Here is a 20,474-nt window from a genome sequence, read left to right on the forward strand (position 1 = left end):
TGCATTTCCTGACAAAATGTCAAAAATATAAAACAATTAGAGAGTGTCATTTCCCCAAATTTGAAATCCTTATTCAAGGTTTTAAAGACCTCTCTGATGAGGATAGGCTACCCATCCTGTTGGGGGAGGACGCAGAGAGCTGTGGGTTGGCAGCGCACTACATTGCTGCCTGCCATAAGTTGAGGGACAGTGTCTGACAGACCAATAAACCTGCACATGTCCTCAACTGTATGATTATTGTTATTGTTGAATGTATGGTTATATTGACCGTTGGTTATTGTTGTTACTGTTGTCCCGTTGACAATTTTTGATTCTCATTTTTATTTATTTTTTATATTGTAAATATCCAAAGTAAGCTTTGGCAATATGTACATTGTTACGTCATGCCAATAAAGCGAATTGAATTGAATTGAATTGAGAGAGAGAGAGAGAGAGAGAGAGAGAGAGAGAGAGAGAGAGAGAGAGAGGCAGAGAGAGTCAGAGACAGAGACAGACAGAGAGAGAGAGAGAGAGAGAGAGAGAGAGAGAGAGAGAGAGAGAGACAGAGACAGACAGAGAGAGAGAGAGAGAGAGAGAGAGAGAGAGAGAGAGAAAGAGAAAGAGAAAGAGAAAGAGAAAGAGAAAGAGAGAGAGAGAGCGAGAGAGAGAGAGAGAGAGAGAGAGAGAGAGAGAGAGAGAGAGAGAGAGAGATGTGTTTGTTTGTTTTAATGCCAGGTTAGGAGATAATGCCCCATGTCAGTCTCCCCTCAGTGTGGGAGTGAAGCTGTGGGGATTCATCCTCCAGTGTCTCCCCTCAAATCAAATCACATTGTATTTGTCACATGCTTTATAAATAACAAGTGTAGACTAACAGTGAAGTGCTTACTTCCGGGCCTTTCCCAACAACGCAGAGAGAAAGAAAATAGAGAAATAATAGAAAAGTAGTAATAACTACACAATGAGTAACGATAGTTTAGCTAGATACACTGGGTACCAGTACCAAGTCCATGTGCAGGGGTACGAGGTAATGGAGGTAGATATGTACATATAGCTAGGAATAAAGGGACTAGACAACAGGATAGATAATAGACAGTAGCAGCAGTATACTGTAGGTAGGGGTAAAGTGACTAGACAACAGGATAGATAATAGACAGTAGCAGCAGTATACTGTAGGTAGGGGTAAAGTGACTAGGCAACAGGATAGATAATAGACAGTAGCAGCAGTATACTGTAGGTAGGGGTAAAGTGACTAGGCAACAGGATAGATAATAGACAGTAGCAGCAGTATACTGTAGGTAGGGGTAAAGTGACTAGACAACAGGATAGATAATAGACAGTAGCAGCAGTATACTGTAGGTAGGGGTAAAGTGACTAGACAACAGGATAGATAATAGACAGTAGCAGCAGTATACTGTAGGTAGGGGTAAAGTGACTAGACAACAGGATAGATAATAGACAGTAGCAGCAGTATACTGTAGGTAGGGGTAAAGTGACTAGGCAACAGGATAGATAATAGACAGTAGCAGCAGTATACTGTAGGTAGGGGTAAAGTGACTAGGCAACAGGATAGATAATAGACAGTAGCAGCAGTATACTGTAGGTAGGGGTAAAGGGACTAGACAACAGGATAGATAATAAACAGTAGCAGCAGCAGCGTATGTGATGAGTCAAAAAAGTTAGTCTAGGTAGCTATTTGGTTAACTATTTAACTATAGAAGCTATTCAGCGTCCTGTTGGTTCCAGACTTGGTGCATTGGTACCGCTTGCCGTGCGGCAGCAAAGAGGACAGTGTATGACTTGGGTGGCTGGAGCCTTTGACAATTTTTAGGGCCTTTCTCTGACACCGCCTGGTATAGAGGTCCTAGATGGCAGGGAGCTCGGCCCCAGTGATGTATTGGGCCGTATGCACTACCCTCTGTAGTGCCTTGCGGTCGGATGCCAAGCAGTTGCCATACCAAGCGCTGATGCAGCCAGTCAAGATGCTGTCAATGGTGCAGCTGTGGAACTTTTTGAGGATCTGAAGTCCCACGCCAAATATTTTCAGCATCCTGAAACTATCAGCCCAAACATCAATATCACTGTACTACAGTTGAAGTCGGAAGTTTACATACACCTTTAGCCAAATACATTTAAACTCAGTTTTTCACAATTCCTGACATTTAATGCTAGTAAAAATTCCCTGTCTTAGGTCAGTTAGGATCACCACTTTATGTTAAGAATGTGAAATGTCAGAATAATAGTAGAGAGAATGATTTATTTCAGCTTTTACTTCTTTCATCACATTCCCAGTGGGTCAGAAGTTTACATACACTCAATTAGTATTTGGTAGCATTGCCTTTCAATTGTTTAACTTGGGTCAAACGTTTTGGGTAGCCTTCCACAAGCTTCCCACAATAAATTGGGTGAATTTTGATCCATTCCTCCTGACAGAGCTGGTGTAAAAGAGTCAGGTTTGTAGGCCTCCGTGATTGCACACGCTTTTTCAGTTCTGCCCACAAATTTTCTATAGGATTGAGGTCAGGGCTTTGTGATGGCCACTCCAATACCTTGACTTTGTTGTCCTTAAGCCATTTTGCCACAACTTTGGAAGTATGCTTGGGGTCATTGTGCATTTGGAAGACCCATTTGCGACCAAGCTTTAACTTCCTGACTGATGTCTTGAGATGTTGCTTCAATATATCCACTTAATTTTCCTTCCTCATGATGCAATCTATTTTGTGAAGTGCACCAGTCCCTCCTGCAGCAAAGCACCCCCACAGCATGATGCTGCCACCCCAGTGCTTCACGGTTGGGATGGTGTTCTTCGGCTTGCAAGCAACCCCCTTTTTCCTCCAAACATAACGATAGTCATTATTTTTCATTATGGCCAAACGGTTCTATTTTTGTTTCTTCAGACCAGAGGACATTTCTCCAAAAAGTACGATCTTTGTCCCCATGTGCAGTTGCAAACCATAGTCTGGCTTTTTTATGGCGGTTTTGGAGCAGTGACTTCTTCCTTCCTATGTCGATATAGGACTCGTTTTACTGTGGATATAGACACTTCTGTACCTGTTTCCTCCAGCATCTTCGCAAGGTCCTTTGCTGTTGTTCTGGGATTGATTTGCACTTTTCGCACCAAAGTACGCTCATCTCTAGGAGACAGAATGCGTCTCTTTCCTGAGCGGTATGACGGCTGCGTGGTCCCATGGTGTTTATACTTGCGTACTATTGTTTGTACAGATGAACGTGGTACCTTCAGGCATTTGGAAATTGCTCCCAAGGATGAACCAGACTTGTGGAGGTCTACCATTTTTCTTCTGAGATCTTGGCTGATTTCTTTTTATTTTCCCATGATGTCAAGCAAAGAGGCACTGAGTTTGAAGGTAGGCCTTGAAATACATCCACAGGTACACCTCCAATTGACTAAAATTATGTCAATTAGCCTATCAGAAGCTTCTAAAGCCATGACATCGTTTTCTGGAATTTTCCAAGCTGTTTAAAGGCACAGTCAACTTAGTGTATGTAAACTTCTGACCCACTGGAATTGTGATACAGTGAATTATAAGTGTAATAATCTGTCTGTAAACAATTGTTGGAAAAAGTACTTGTGTCATGCACAAAGTAGATGTCCTAACTGACTTGCCAAAACTATAGTTTGTTAACAAGAAATTTGTGGAGTGGTTGAAAAACAAGTTTTAATGACTCCAACCTAAGTGTATGTAAACTTCCGACTTCAACTGTATCTACCTCTGATAAGCCTCCTACTAAAGCAATAAAAACAATCAAGAATTCCCAGAATAGTGCTAAAAATAGCCCACATTAACATATGTAGCCTAAGAAACAAGGTTCATGAAATCGATAACTTGCTAGTAACAGATAACATTCATATACTGACTATCTCTGAAATTCACTTAGATAATACCTTTGATGATAGTGGTAGCAATTCAACATCTTCACAAGAGACAGGAATGCCAATGGTGGAGGTGTTGCCGTTTATATTCAGAGTCATATTTTATGTAAAGCTTAGAGAGGATATCATGTCAAATGCTGTTGAAGTAATATGGCTACAGGTTCACCTGCCTCACCTAAAGCCAATTATTGTGGGAAGTTGTTATAGACCAAGTGCTAACAGTCAGTATCTGGATAATACTGTGTGTGTGAAATGCTTGATAATGTATGTGATATCAACAGAGAGATATATTTTCTGGGTGACCTGAATATTGACTGGCTTCCATCAAGTTGCCCACTCAAGAAAAAGCTTCAAACTGTAAGCAGTGCCTGCAACGTGGTTCAGGTTTTTATTTATTTTACCTTTATTTAACTAGGCAAGTCAGTTAAGAACAAATTCTTATTTACAATGATGGCCTACACCGGCCAAACCCGGGCCAATTGTGCACCGCCCTATAGGACTCCCCATCACGGCCGGTTGTGATACAGCCTGGAATCGAACCAGGGAGTCTGTAGTAACACCTCAAGCGCCAAGATGCAGTGCCTTAGACCACTGTGCCACTCGGGATTATCAGCCAAGCTGACAGGGTATTTACAAATGAATCATCCACATGTATTGATCACATCTTTACTAATGCTGCAGAAATCTGCTCTAAAGCAGTATCCAAATCCATCAGATGTAGTGATCATAATATAGTAGCCATATCTAGGAAAACCACATTTCCAAAGGCAGGGCCTAATATAGTGTATAAGAGGTCATACAATATGTTTTGTTGTGATTCCTATGTTGAAGATGTAAATAATATTTTCTGGTCTGTGGTGTGTAAAGAAAAACTGTTAAATCCCCGTGGATTGATAAGGAATTGAAAAATTGTATGTTTGAGAGGGATGAGGCAAAATAAATGGCAAATAAGTCTGGCTGCACAGCCGATTTGGCAAACGTACTATAAATTGAGAAATCATGTGACTAAACTGACCAAAAAGAAGAAGAATCTGTACTATGAAACAAAGATAAATGACATAAAGAATGATAGTAAAATGCTTTGGAGCACCTTCAATGAAATTTTGGGCAATCAGATGGCTGATTCATCACAAAACCCACTGATATTGCCAACTACTTTAATGATTTTTTCATTGGCATGACATGCCAAAAACAAATTCTGAACCTACACATCCATGCATAACTGACCAAATTATGAAAGACAAACATTGTAATTTTGAATTCTGTAAAGCGGGTGTGGAAGAGGTGAAAAAATTATTGTTGTCAATAAACAATGACAAGCCACCGGGGTCTGACAACATGGATGGAAAATTATTGAGGATGATAGCGTATGTATGGGTGGTCCTCTGTAGCTCAATTGGTAGAGCACGGCGCTTGTAACGCCAGGGTAGTGGGTTCGATCCCCGGGACCACCCATACACAAAAATGTATGCACGCATGACTGTAAGTCGCTTTGGATAAAAGCGTCTGCTAAATGGCATATTATTATTATAGCGGACGATATTGCCACTCCTATTTGCCATCTCTTCAATCTAAGCCTAAAGGAAAGTGTGTGCCCTCAGGCCTGGAGGAAAGCAAAAGTCATTCCGCTACACAGGAATAGCAAAGCACCCTTTACTGGCTCAAACAGCCGACCAATCAGCCTGTTACCAACCCTTAGTAAACTTTTGGAAAAAATGGTTTGACAAGATACACTGTATTTCACAGTAAACAAATGAACAACAGATTTTCAGCACACTTTTAGGGAAGGGCATTCAACATGTACGGCACTTACACAAATGACTGATGATTGGCTTAGAGAAATTGATAATAAAAAGATTGTGGGGGCTGTTTTGTAAGATTTCAGTGCAGCGTTTGACATTATCGATCATAATATTCTGCTGGAAAAATGTGTTATGGCTTTACATCCTCTGCTATATTGAGTTACCTGTCTAACAGAACACAAAGAGTGTTCTTTAATGGAAGCCTCTCCAACAAAATCCAGGTAGAGTCAGGCATTCCCCAGGGCAGATGTCTAGGCCCCTTACTTTAAAAAAAATCTTTATTAATGACCTGCCACTGGCTCTGAGTAAAGTCTATGTCTCTATGTATGCTGATGACTCAACACTGTACACGTCAGCTACGACAGTAAGTGAAATCACTGCAACACTTAACAAAGAGCTGCAGCCAGTTACAGAATGGGTGGGGAAAACAAGTTAGTCCTAAATATTTAAAAAAAATTAAAGCATTGTATTTGGGACAAATCATTCACTAAACCCTTAACCTCAACTAAATCTTGTAAAGAATAATGTGGAAATTGAGCAAGTTGAGGAGACTAAACTGCTTGGAGTAACCCTGGATTGTAAACTGCCATGGTCAAAACATATTGATGCAACAGTAGCTAATATGGGGACAGGTCTGTCCGTAATAAGGCGCTGCTCTGCCTTCTTAACGACGCTATCAACAAAGCAGGTCCTACAGGCCCTAGTTTTGTAGCACCTGGACTACTGTCCAGTCGTTTGGTCAGATGCCACAGAGAGGGACTTAGGAAAATTACAATTGGCATGGCTGGCCCTTACATGTACACGGAGAGCTAACATGAATAATATGCATGTCAATCTCTCCTGGCTCAAAGTAGAGGAGAGATTGACTTCATCACTACTTATATTTGTGAGAAGGATTGACATGTTGAATGCACCGACCTGTCTGTTTAAACTACTAGCACACAGGTCAGACACCCATGCATACCCCACAAGACATGCCACCAGAGGTCTCTTCACAATCCCCAAGTCCAGAACAGACTATGGGAGGCGCACAGTACTACATAGAGCCATGACTACATGGAACTCTATTCCACATCAAATAACTTATGCAAGCAGTAAAATCAGATTTAAGCAATACTTAATAAATACAAATACAAAGACACTTGCCAGCTGGTCAGTGCATGCTTTGAGTACGCGTCCTGGTAATCCATCTGGCCCTGCAGCCTTGTGAATGTTGACCTGTTTAAAGGTCTTACTCAGATCAGCTACGGAGAGCGTGATCACACAATTGTCCGGAATAGCTGGTACTCGCCTCAAATCGAGCATAGAAGGCATTTAACTCGTCTGGTAGGCTAGCATCACTGGGCAGCTCACGGCTGGGTTCCCCTTTGTAATCCATGATAGTTTGCAAGCCGTGTCACACCCGACGAGCGTCAGAGCCGGCGTAGTAGGATTTGATCTTAGTCCTGTATTGATGCTTTGCAGGTAGCTTAGTGGTTAAGAGCGTTGTGCCAGTAACCGAAAGGTCGCTGGTTCTAATCCCCAAGCCGACTAGGTGAAAAATCTGTCGATGTGCCCTTGAGCAAGGCACTTAACCCTAATTGCTCCTGTAAGTCGCTCTGGATAAGAGCGTCTGCTAAATGACTAAAATGTAAATGTAAAATGTGACTCGTCGGAGGTCGTAGCGGGATTTCTTATAAGCATCCGGATTAGTGTCCCACTCCTTGAAAGGGACAGCTCTAGCCTTTAGCTCAGTGCAGATGTTGTCTGTAATCCATGGCTTCTGGTTGGGATATGTACGTACGGTCACTGTGGGGATGACGCCATCAATGCACTTCTTAATAAAGCCGGTGACTGATGTGGTAAACTCCTCAATGCCATCGGATCAATCCCGGAACATGTTCCAGTCTGTGCTAGTAAAACGCATCCACTTTATCGGACCACTTCCGTATTGAGCGCGTCACTGTTACTTCTTGTTTGAGTTTTTGCTTGTAAGCAGGAGTCAGGATAGTTATGGTCAGATTTGCCAAATGGAGGGCAAGGGAGAGCTTTGTATGCGTTTCTGTGTGTGCCAGCATCGGTTTGTGGTGGTAAATAGACAGTTACAAAAAATATATATGCTAAATAGTATGGTCTACAGCTTAATATGAGGTATTTTAACCCAGGCGAGAAGAACCTCAAAACGTCCTTAATATTAGAGATTGCGCACCAGCTGTTGTTAACAAAGAGACACACCCCTCCCCCCTAACCTTACCCGACAATGCCGTTCGGTCTTGACGACGCATAGAAAAACCAGCTAGATGTATATTATCCATGTCCTTGTTCAGCCACGACTCCGAGAAACACAGGATATTACAGTTCTTCAGGTCCCGTTGACAGGATAGTCTCGAACGGAGCTCATCCAGTTTGTTCTCCAGTGATTGTACATTTGCCAATAGAATGGATGGTAGAGGAGGATTATTTATTCGCCTATATATATATATATATATATATATATATATATATACAACTATATATACAAAAGTATGTGGACACCCCTTCAAATTAGTTGATTTGGCTATTTCAGCCACACCCATTGCTAACAGGTTTATAAAATCGAGCACACAGGCATGCAATCTACATAGACAAACATTGGCAGTAGAATGGCCTTACTGAGGAGATCAGTGACTTTCAACGGGGCACTGTCATAGGATGCCACCTTTCCAACAAGTCAGTTCGTCAAATTTCTGCCCTGCTAGAGCTGCCCCGGTCAACTGTAAGTGCTGTTATTTTGAAGTGGAAATGTCTAGGAGCAACAACTACTGAGCCGTTAAGTGGTAGGCCACACAAGCTCACAGAATGGGACCACTGAGTGCTGAAGCGTGTAGCGTGTGAAAATCGTTTGTCCTCGGTTGCAACACTCACTACCGAGTTCCAAACTGCCTCTGGAAGCAACGTCAGCACAATAACTGTTCATCAGGAGCTTCATGAAATGGGTTTCCATGGTCGAGCAGCTGCACACAAGCCTAAGATCACCATGCGCAATGCCAAGCGTCGGCTGGAGTGGTGTAAAGCTTGCCGCCATTGGACTCTGGAGCAGTGGAAACGTGCTCTCTGGAGTGATGAATCACGCTTCACCATCTGGCAGTCCAATGGACGAATCTGGGTTTGGCAGATGCCAGGAGAACGCTACTTGCCCCAATGCATAGTGCCAACTGTAAAGTTTGGTGGAGGAGGAGTAATGGTCTGGGGCTGTTTTTCATGGTTCGGGCTAGGCCCCTTAGTTCCAGTGATGGGAAATCTTAACGCTATAGCATGTAATGACATTCTAGACGATTCTGTGCTTCCAACTTTGTGGCAACAGTTTGGGGAAGGCCCTTTCCTGTTTCTGTTTCTGGAGAATGAAAGAACAGGCAATATATCAAAATGTGTAACGAATTCTGGGTATAAAGTTGTAGACAAGTATTGTTGAACAGGGATGGTACTGCTACATAGATAAACAGATAAAAGGGAAAAGGGAAATGTTGAGAAAAGTAATAATGATGATTTACATATTTGTAACTCAATTACAGTAGAAGACACAGAGACAGATTCAAATAATCTTCATAATATAAAGACTGTTTAATTAAATATTCAGAGCAAAAAATGTCCTATCACAGTATTACATTAATACGTATGTACATAATTTGTTTTACTTCAAGCACAAAGCTTGGTCCATACAGAAATGGTTTTTGGAGATCGGTGTGGAAGAACTTGACTGGCCTGCACAGAGCCCCGACCTCAACTCCATCGAACACCTTTGGGATGAATTGGAATGCCGACTGCGAGCCAGGCCTAATCGCCCAACATCAGTGCCCGACATCACTAATGCTCTTGTGCCTGAATGGAAGCAAGTCACCACAGCAATGTTCCAACATCTAGTGGAACGCCTTCCCAGAAGAGTGGAGGCTGTTATAGCAGCAACTCCATATTAATGCCCATGATTTTGGAATGAGATGTTCGTCGAGCAGGTGTCCACATACTTTTGGTCATGCAGTGTAGTTTCGGGCAGGGTACCTGCACGTCAGTCTCTCTTACGCCATCTTTCACTCCCCCGAGTCTCGGGGATTATGGCCTGGTCCGGGGGTGAGCAGTATGTCCTGCGCCTCTGACTTGCTGTCTAGAAGCTTTTTTCATTGGAAACGATGGCGGAAACATTATGTACAAAAAAAGTTAAGATCAGTGCTAAAAAAAAAAGTATTGGTCAGGAGCCTGTAAAACGTTGCAGCGACATTCTAAACATCTCAGTGTGAGAGTGAAGCTTTGGGGAGTCTTCCTCCAGTGTCTCCCCTCAGTGTGAGAGGCTGTGGGGAATTAAGGTAGATTAGCTTGACACATAAACAGGAAGTACGGCCCTTTCTACAGTTTTCGTATCGATGCTTCACTCTGTTCCTCTATGACGTGTGTGTGAACTCTAACCCCTTTGTTAAACCATTCAGCTTCGCCGGAGTGCAGCGTGTCAGACAGTGTCATAGCAGCCAAAGGAACCAAGCAGCCAACTGCAGCGTCCATCTCCAGCCTTCCTCTCTGGCTCTATGGGCACTTTGCACATAGCTTTTAACACTAGAACCGCCTGGCCTTTCAGCCTATAAGTACCCACTAGAGCACATTGCTCCTTTCCCTGCATCTGTGTTACACAGAAAGTTGCACAGGTCCTAATCCAGGCACTTGTCATCTCCCGTCTGGATTACTGCAACTCGCTGTTGGCTGGGCTCCCTGCCTGTGCCATTAAACCCCTACAACTTATCCCTGCATCTGTCAATGACAAGATGCGCCCATCTCTTCATGTACAATTTGACAACTGATATGCCTAATATTGTCACTCATCAGATAATTGTCAATTTAATCGTGTCTATAGGCTAACTCTTGTTATGTGTGAAATTAGTTTCAGTACAGTTTAGGTGTAGTTTCGACGGGCCGGCTGTGCTGACTGACATTGTTTGTTTCCTGCTCATCAACTTGGATAGTCAAGGATATGTTTCGCATTATTCTAAAGGCCTACTGCAACACCTAGCATGTTTTCATTTCCCTTTTCAATAAATGTGATTAGTAATAGAGTAAATAAAACAGTCCTGTAACAGCTTATTTTTACTAAGTACATTTTTAAAAGAGAACGGTATCAACCGTCAAGGCGCAGGGTTAAATTATTTTCTGCTGAAAAATAGGCATTACACAACCTCATCGTTACGCTATTGTCTTTTCTAAATTAAAATCAACCTCTTCACCCTCTTCATTCAGTTGGGCCTAATTTAAATGAAATTGTGAAGTAAGGTGCACAATTATCGCCCATTCATCCATTTGTCATTCATTCAGTGAGGAGAGAGAGACATATTTGCCCCTGGCTGGGTACCAACGTCCTACAGCGCATTGTCTTGGCGGTGGTAAGTTGGGAATAGGAAAAGGTAAAAAGGCTCTAAATACTTTTCTGTGTGAGATTTTAAAATTCTGACAAATGAACAGTGTAAAATACAAACATTTAGGAAAAGTCAGGGAAGGAGCAGGACATCGTTTTTTTTTGGGGGGGGGGGGGGGGTTGCTTTCATTTACAAAATCAAACATCAGTGGCCGTTGGCCTAAATTCAATCAAACAGCCTTGAAACATGACCCATTGTGTAAGTTCTCTGGAAATGGATGTAGCAATTTAATTCTGGCTGTTTTTGCAGCAGTTATTGTCGCATACAGGCTAATTTAGCCTCAGCAGATTCCTATTCAAAATCCTATTTTCCCTAACCCCTAACCCTAAACCTAACCCTAAAATAAAAATGGTCCTTCTGGGGACTGGCGAAATGTCCCCAATGTTCCTTGTTTTACTATGCTTGTGAGGACTTCTGGTTCCCCACAAGGACAGTACAACCAAAAACACACACACACTCACACACACACAGTCCTACATCCATCCATCGTAGAGCGGAGCTGTGTTATTATGTGGTGTTGTTGTACGACATCAGCAGCCATCCAATCTCCTGCTGCCTACTCACTGGTGCTAAGTGGCTGCTCGTTTACACAGAGGACCAGGAGGACAAGCACACACGCACACATACACACACGCACGCACACACACACACGCACGCACGCACACACACACGCACACACACACACACACACACACACACACACGCACGCACGCACGCACACACACACACACACACACACACACACACACACACACACACACATATACAGCACACACACACACACACACTTACACCCATTTTTTAAATGAGCTGGGCCCGATCTCGATCTCAATGTGATATGTAAACTAACAGCAGTACAACAAACAACATCAACTATCTGTGAGGACAGAATCTGTCAGGTTGGAATAAGTCTGTGCTGTGCCTCATGTCTCCTGTTGGCACTTTGAGTTATGCATTTAATCAAAAGCTAGCCTACACAATTGCCCCCTAGCAAGAGATGAGTCAACAAGGTGTGTGTGTGTGTGTGTGTACGTGTTTTCTGTTATTGTGTAGATGTACATAGAGTTCCGCCAGAGCAGGAACTGGTTCTGACACTGTTGACTTGGCAGACAGGTTGTGCGTAAATGTCAACAGTATTGTCCCTCATCGCTGCGTCACACTCTTCCATTCTTAACCTCTGTGTTCCTGTGGTCTTTGAACAGCAGAACGGCAACATCTCTCTTTTGGGGTATCCTGTCAACAGAAATACATACACATATATATATATATATATATATACCGGCACATACACTAATGGGAGTCCCATCTTTATAGTTAATGATGGAGGACGATGTGCCATCCTGCAGGTTCCCAGGTTCCAGTCCAGATCTTTATCTGGTCAGAGCACCAAGACAACACAATTAGTGTGTGTGTGTGTGTGTGTGTGTGTGTGTGTGTGTGTGTGTGTGTGTGTGTGTGTGTGTGTGTGTGTGTGTGTGTGTGTGTGTGTGTGTGTGTGTGTGTGTGTGTGTGTGTGTGTGTGTGTGTGTGTGTGCCCTGCATACCAAGCCAAGAGGCCACTTCCCATTTTCCCAATATCCGTCCACCTGCACTAGGATCTAGGAAAAGGCTCTTGGCAGCAGCAAACATTTTTTACACTCTTAGCCCCACTTCCTGTTAGGAAGGACAAGAAGACAGTGGATGTGGGGGTGGAAACCTATCAGTCATATTCTCACGTCTGTTGCTGTTTCAACGTCAGCCAGCTTCCAGACCAAGGACGAAAGCTATCAGTCATATTCTCACGTCTGTTGCTGTTTCAACGTCAGCCAGCTTCCAGACCAAGGACGAAAGCTATCAGTCATATTCTCACGTCTGTTGCTGTTTCAACGTCAGCTAGCTTCCAGACCAAGGGCCCAGCTGGCCTCCAAGGCATAGTGATGCTGCTGTGGGCAGCTGAGTGTTACAGGGAAGGACTGTTTATGGGCCGTCTCTCATTTCACACACCTCACTTTGTACTGTTTATGGGCCGTCTCTCATTTCACACACCTCACTTTGACTAGAAATGGTAGGATTTTAGATTAGGTATTTGTTAAAACTAGTCAGACAAGGTTAACTCTGGACAGACAGGGTTAACTCTGGACAGACAAGGTTAACTCTAGTCGGACAAGATACCACTCCAGTGTTGCTTTCAAAGGGTGTAAATATTTCATGTCATGGACGCATGCACGCACACACACCCTGCTCCTGTCCCAATTCTCTGAGGATTTTGTGTGAACGCGTGTGTGAGTGCGTACATGGGTATGTACATGTGTGTGTGTGTGTCCCCCAAAGCCTTCTCTATGGCTGCTGTGTCTTTCTGGTGGGCATGTCAGGGACCTTTAACCTTTAACCCCCAGTCAGTCAGCTGACAGGATAGGGATGATGGCTCTCGTACAAGAGAGATTATGGTGTTCCTCAACAAACTACGTTCTGATTTTATTGCCAATGAATCCTTATAATACTAATATATGCCATTCAGCAGACACGTTCATCCTAAGTGCCTTACCCTCATGCATGCACACATAGTATCGGTATGGGTGGGCCCCAGCGGGAATCAAACCCACGATCCTGGGGTTGGAAACGCCATGCTCTAGCCACTGAGCCACGCAGGACCAGAATCTGACATATAGTGAGCTGAAAGGGCGTGACATCTGTCTCAGATGGTGAGGGTTATATATTTTCACATCCAAGCGTCACTGTTGTATCCACTTCTGGGAATCCAGGCATCTTTGACATCTCTCAATAAAGCCGTCCATGGGGAACATCTCTCCCTACTGTGGCCTCGGCAAGTGAATAGAACATTTTAGTCATTTTAGCAGACACTCTTATCCAGAGCGACTTACAGTTAAGTGAGTGCATACATTATTTTTGGTATTGTTCATACTGGCCCCCCGTGAGAATCAAACCCACAACCCTGGCGTTGCAAATGCCATGCTCTACCAACTGAGCTATGTCCCTGCCGGTCATTCCCTTCCCTACCCTGGGGTCAATTGTGCGCCTCCCCATGGGTCTCCCGGTCGCAGCCGGCTACGACAGAGCCTGGATTCGAACCAGGATCTCTAGTGACCACTGCTCCACTCGGGAGGTACCCCAGCAAGCTACTGTAGCTTCAGTTTCTGCTAAATATTGCTTGTTAAAACGTTCTGACCCTTTTTTTTTTTCATTTTCGCCCTAAAATAACATACCCAAATCTAACTGCCTGTAGCTCAGGACCTGAAGCAAGGATATGCATATTCTTGATATAATTAGAAAGGAAACACTTTGACGTTTGTGGAAATATTAAATGAATGTAGGAGAATATAACACATTAGATCTGGTGAAAGATAATACAAACAAAAAAAACATGTTTTTTGGTTTGTTTTTTGCATCATCTTTGAAATGCAAGAGAAAGGCCAGACAGTGATGTAGTATTCTAGATGTAATTGAGATGTTGTCCACCAGATGGCAGCAGTGTGTGTGCAAAGTTTCAGACTGATCCAGTGAAGAAAAACATCACTACACAATATTTTGTATCAAGTCTGCCAGGAGTTTTCCCAAATGTGCCAAATTGATTTTCAAGGACATAACTATAGAGAACATACAAAAATGCTATGGTAATAAGACATGTAAAGTTTGCACATTCCCAGGAATATCATAAATGATGGATCATTAGCTTCCCTACAGAAAAGACACTAAACTTCACATATCTAGATCGCCGGGCGGGCTCGGTGTGGAGCCAGAGGTCAAACTGTAGAACCCAGTTCCTACATTTGAATATACAAATTGATTTTTCAAACAAAACTACACTACATTGTATCTCTGGGACCCTCAGGATGACAAATGAGAGCAAGATTACTGAATGTAAGTACATTATTTACCTTCAGAGGTGAATGTACCAAACCAGTTGCCGTGACAAAAGTGTTTTGTTGTTGTGCACTATCCTCAAACAATAGCATGGTATTTTCTCACTGTAATAGCTACTGTAAATTGGACACTGCAGTTAGATTAACAAGAATGTAAGCTTTCTGCCCATATAAGACATGTCTATGTCCTGGAAAGTTAGCTGTTGTTTACAACACCATTCTAGTCACATATCGCATATTGAGCAACAACCGTCCCGTATAATAATAATAATATGCCATTTAGCAGACGCTTTTGTCCAAAGCGACTTACAGTCATGCATGCATACATTTCTTTTTTTGTGTATGGGTGGTCCCGGGGATTGAACCCACTACCTTGGCGTTACAAGCGCCGTGCTCTACCAGCTGAGCTACAGAGGACACCGATCCCGTAGAGGTTAACAAACAGATACAGTGTTAGACCCCAAGGTGCTTGTTGACAGACAGATTCATTGTTAGATTCCAAGCCAAATTTCTCTGCTGAAAAGATAAACAGAAAATGTGATTTCTACAACACTTTTCCTGAAGCGATCAACATTCAGGGTAAGACTCACATTCTAATGAAATCTCTAATAAATGACACAACCCACACACTGTATAACACCGTTCATAAAAGTGGTAACTTTTATTTCATTTTCCCTCAATGTTTTTTCTAAGACAAAAACATTGGTTGTTACAGTATTGATGCTCATGAATTGTCACGCTATTTTATGCCATGTTCAAGTTGTAATTTCTGTGGAGAACAGAGAGTTGTCCCAAAGAACAGCTGAAGAGACACAGAACACTTACAGATTGCTTAAAGAAGTCAGTGGTCCCAAGTCATTACAAGTGAGTCATATCTACTTGATTACAGTAAGTAAAGCTCACACAACACTGAAGGTGGAAATTAAGAAACACACAACCAGTTTTAACAATGACATCTACATGTACACAGAATCACCCACTCATTCACACACAAGCGTAAGCACGCCACGTTCTCGCTCGCTCACACCAGCACGCACACAGACACACACCAAAGTACAATCTTTCCAGTTATTTTGATTGAGGACAACAATTTTCACACTAATAATATCTTTACATCATAAATCTACAGACACAATAAGGGTACATTACGTACAAAAATCTGAAATATCTCAAAATATACAATTATTATATACAGCTCAAGTATTCAACTTGTCACTTCCTATATAGATATATTCATTGTGGATTGACAGAATGTACATCAACATCTAGAGTAAATATACAGAATAAAAGGGGAGGTTCAGGATTCTACAACTTGATGTTAAAATGGTTGCTCTGGTTCCTATGGGCCAGGAGAAAATGTTATCCATGGATCGGTTTTCTTCAAACAGCTAATACAAACTTCCGCTAACTTTAGCCACCACTAGCTAACACACTCAATGGAAGTGAATGGGGCATATAGACTACTTTCAGGGTGAGGAACCATCTAACATCAAGTTGTACAATCCTGAACTTCCCCTTTAAGTACTGTAGTTTAGTTATTGATCAATCACAGAATAAAGCATATTATCACTATTCAATAAATGAATACACTATCACTGTAATTTGGGAGAAATCGAGTTAGTCTACACAGGATTAATTTATTGTACAAGGCAGTAATGAGACAGTGATAATACATACAGGCTCTGGAGTTTACATTACATTAAAGTGATTTAGGGAATTTAACATCCTTTTAGGAAAATTGTCTAGTAAAGGCCATGGTACCGATTTCAATTCACACCCGTGCTGTTCACACGCTACTCGTTTTGGGTGGAGATCGAATAAATGAACGTGTGGCAGAGGTGTGTCTACAGATACGCGGTATTCTGACCTTGACTTAATTCCCTCATAATTCCACCACCTTTACGTGCGAGGAAACCATAAATAACGACTAGCGAACCTACCGGTTCCAAGTGGAAAAAGCATCTACTAACACCATTCTCCAAGAACTGTAATTTACAACTTGATAAGAGTTATTGATAAGAGCGAGGTATTTGAGTAATCAGTTTGGATAAGGGAATTGTAAATATAAATGACGCTTGTTTTAGATCTATTTAACCATAACACCACTGGAGACGAAATGAAATGCTGTGTCATTATGCAGAATTTAAATTGTACAGCCTTTGAACTTGCAGGGATGGGCACTCTCGAATGTCCTAATTATAGGCTGCCCCGACTTTCTCTGTTTCCTATTTCTATCATGTTTAAATACCACTAGCAGTCTGGACCGTCAGTAGGTCTAATAACAACACATATTCAACTGCCAATTTACTGTTAGTTCCCTTCAGTTGGTATAGCCAACATTATCATTCCATTTAATTACATTGTTTCATTTACCTCCATTTCCTTCCTCTGTAAACGTCATCACGGCCGCGTGGTTGTTGCTGAGGATCATTAGTAACGGTTGATAATATATTTTTAAAAAAAAGACATGTAGGCTAATTAAAACGTTTTGGAGCGGAGCGCAGACCAAGCCTTAACAGGTTGACCCTGACACAGCGCAATACTTGGCTGTGTCATCACACAGTTCTATGGAGTGCAGGCAATCAGACGAGGGTATATCCTACTACCGTACTGTTACAATTCTATGTACACTAATCTTCCAACATTACCATGGGGTTGAAGAACTGAACGTGGCAATTTTCAGAATGAATAATTTTTGATTCATCGATATATTTAGTGCCTAAAGGATCTCCAAACCTGTTTTTTTTAAATGATTCATTCTCCCTAACCCTAAAATGTGGCTAAATAATCAGAGTATTTTTAAAACTACCAGTTGGTGATGAAATGAAGACAAATATGCATATATTTAGATGGCTTTCTTTAATTGATCCCTATTTTATGAACCTGTTCTCTCAATGTATTCTAGTCTGTCGACAAAATTCAAATTAAAGGTGCACCGTATTTAAAGGGATGGCTTAAGATAAATGTACTGAAAACTCTATTGATTGAAAACTCCACAAGAAAATCTGTTGGCCAGCAAGTGAGAGGGTTTTCAGTGGTTGAATTACATGTAGTCACTGCCCACAAGGGAACCACGCCTGCAAAGCCCGTTATGCAACTTCATAAGGTAAGTTTGAATACCAACTACTGAGAAGTGCGTAGGAAAGGTGTGCGTAGGAGGTGTAATTTCCAATGTCTGAATCGGGCCCATGTGCACAAACACCTTCAAGTCTCTCTCCTCCTGGGTAGTGTCAGACCAGACAGCTCCTCCTGGGTAGTGTCAGACCAGACAGATCCTCCTGGGTAGTGTCAGACCAGACAGAGACCACACTTTGGCAGAAGCTGCCTGCATGACATTAAAGTCGGAGTACTGTATGATGGTATCACACTGACTGATCTCTCTCTCTCTCTCTCACACACTCCCTCTGTCTGTCTCTCTCTCTCTCTCTCTCTCTCTCTCTCTCTCTCTCTCTCTCTCTCTCTCTCTCTCTCTCTCTCTCTCTCTCTCTCTCTCTCTCTCTCTCTCTCTCTCTCTCTCTCTCTCTCTCTCTCTCTCTCTCTCTCTCTCTCTCTCTCTCTCTCTCTCTCTCCCTCCCTCCCTCCCTCCCTCCCTCCCTCCATCAATAAATCAATAATAGTTCAAGTGATTCTAGCTCTCTAATTGGTCATCCATAATTTACCTGTGGCTGTGATCCAACAAGTAGACCCTAGCAACCTGTGGCTGTGATCCACAAACAGTCCCTAGCAACATGTGGCTGTGATCCAACAAGCAGTCCCTAGCAACCTGTGGCTGTGATCCACAAACAGTCCCTAGCAACCTGTGGCTGTAATCCAAAAAGCAGTACCTAGCAACCTGTGGCTGTGATCCAACAAGCAGTCCCTAGCAACATGTGGCTGTGATCCAACAAGCAGTCCCTAGCAACCTGGGGCTGTGATCCAACAAGCAGTCCCTAGCAACCTCTGGCTGTGATGCAACAGGTTGACCATAGCCTGTATCAACATTCTGAACCATCAACAGGTTGACCAAATCCTGTATCAACATTCTGAACCATCAACAGGTTGACCATAGCCTGTATCAACATTCTGAACCATCAACAGGTTGACCATAGCCTGTATCAACATTATACACCATCAATAGGTTGGCCAAATCCTGTTTCAACATTATAAACCAACCATCTCTGGTCTGGCTGCTAGCAACAGCTCGGATGTATCTCATTCTCAATCGCATCATTTCTCCCCCTTCATCTGCACTGTTTGGAAAATATTTAACCTGATCAGTTCTTTCAGATCAGTGCAATGAAGGAGAGGATGGATTTTTTAGAAAGAGCCACAGTGTGCTCTGTGTGTGTCATCACTGTCTTCTGGGAGGGGCAGGAGACACACAGATACCGTCAGGTACTCCTCTGGTGGCCAACAGTGCCACACTGTGGTTCAAGTCTTCTATTGCAACAACAAAAAAACAACTTTCATTTTGTACACTACAGTATTATAGACTACATAATCCACTCAACTGTCATACAATTATCTCAACCATTAAAATAAAAAGTCAAACTTGACAATTCACATAAATAAATATATTATTAGTGCCATTGATTGATCAGAGTGCTTATCGAAGAAGATGATTAGAGGAATGTACAATAATAATTAACCCTACATTTTCCATTGATCCATTTCTGAACAACGGTCAACAGAAATCCATATATATAATGGCTTGGCGGCACACCTGGGTAGTGTTCAATAGGTCACACCGTAGCAAAACATTTTGCAACGGAAAACTACAATCTGTGCTCAAATTCTTAGGTAGTATCTTAGTACACATTCAGGCTGTACCTCCCTGTTTCAATTGTTTTTTTTAACAGTTGGTTTCACTCTGCTTCTAAACATTTTCTCCTTAAATGAACACAACCCGGATTGATAATAGCTGGTTTCACTCTACTTCTAAATGTTTTCTCCCTAATGAGCACAACCCGGCTTGATAACAGCTGGTTTCACTCTGCTTCTAAACGTTTTCTTCCGAATGAACGCAACCCAGCCTGATAACAGTTGGTTTCACTCTGCTTCTAAACGTTTTCTCTCTAATGAACACAACCCGGCTTGATAACAGCTGGTTTCACTCTGCTTCTAAACGTTTTCTCTCTAATGAACACAACCCGGCTTGGTAACAGCTGGTTGACAAAGCGCATCAACGTGCCCTCGTGTGTGTGTGTGCCCTCCTCCATGACATCACAGGAGGATTCATCACCATGGCACTACGTTGCCGGGGCCGGTTGCCAACGTCTGTGACAAGCTTCCCCTGGGTATCACAGTTCTATTTATAATACTGGGGTAACCTGGGCTGGCTGGGGAGCACGCACATTCACGTATGCACTACGACAAACATACACACACACGCTGCCTGATGATCAAAATGCTAGCTGCTTGGTTTATCTGTGCTCAGATGAATCACCCCCTGCCTGCCTTCTAAGACTGAATTAAAATGGGGGCCTCCTTCTTCCTCTGTGCCTCTGAGTGATGTAGGACGAGGACTGACATCATCATTGGTAGTGGCTCTGCT

The 20,474-nt window shown here is 42.6% G+C and overlaps 1 protein-coding gene across 1 annotated transcript in view; it reads right to left on the reverse strand.

Annotated features, from left to right (window-relative positions):
- Positions 1-20,474, reverse strand: part of LOC311149472 (uncharacterized protein) — a gene marked incomplete at both ends in the record, with an annotated part of 790,865 nt that overhangs the window by 691,245 nt on the left and 79,146 nt on the right. The window lies entirely within an intron of this gene.

Source organism: Coregonus lavaretus (genome assembly GCF_964263955.1).
Source record: "Coregonus lavaretus genome assembly, chromosome: 22".
In the NCBI taxonomy this organism is placed as follows: domain Eukaryota; kingdom Metazoa; phylum Chordata; class Actinopteri; order Salmoniformes; family Salmonidae; genus Coregonus; species Coregonus lavaretus.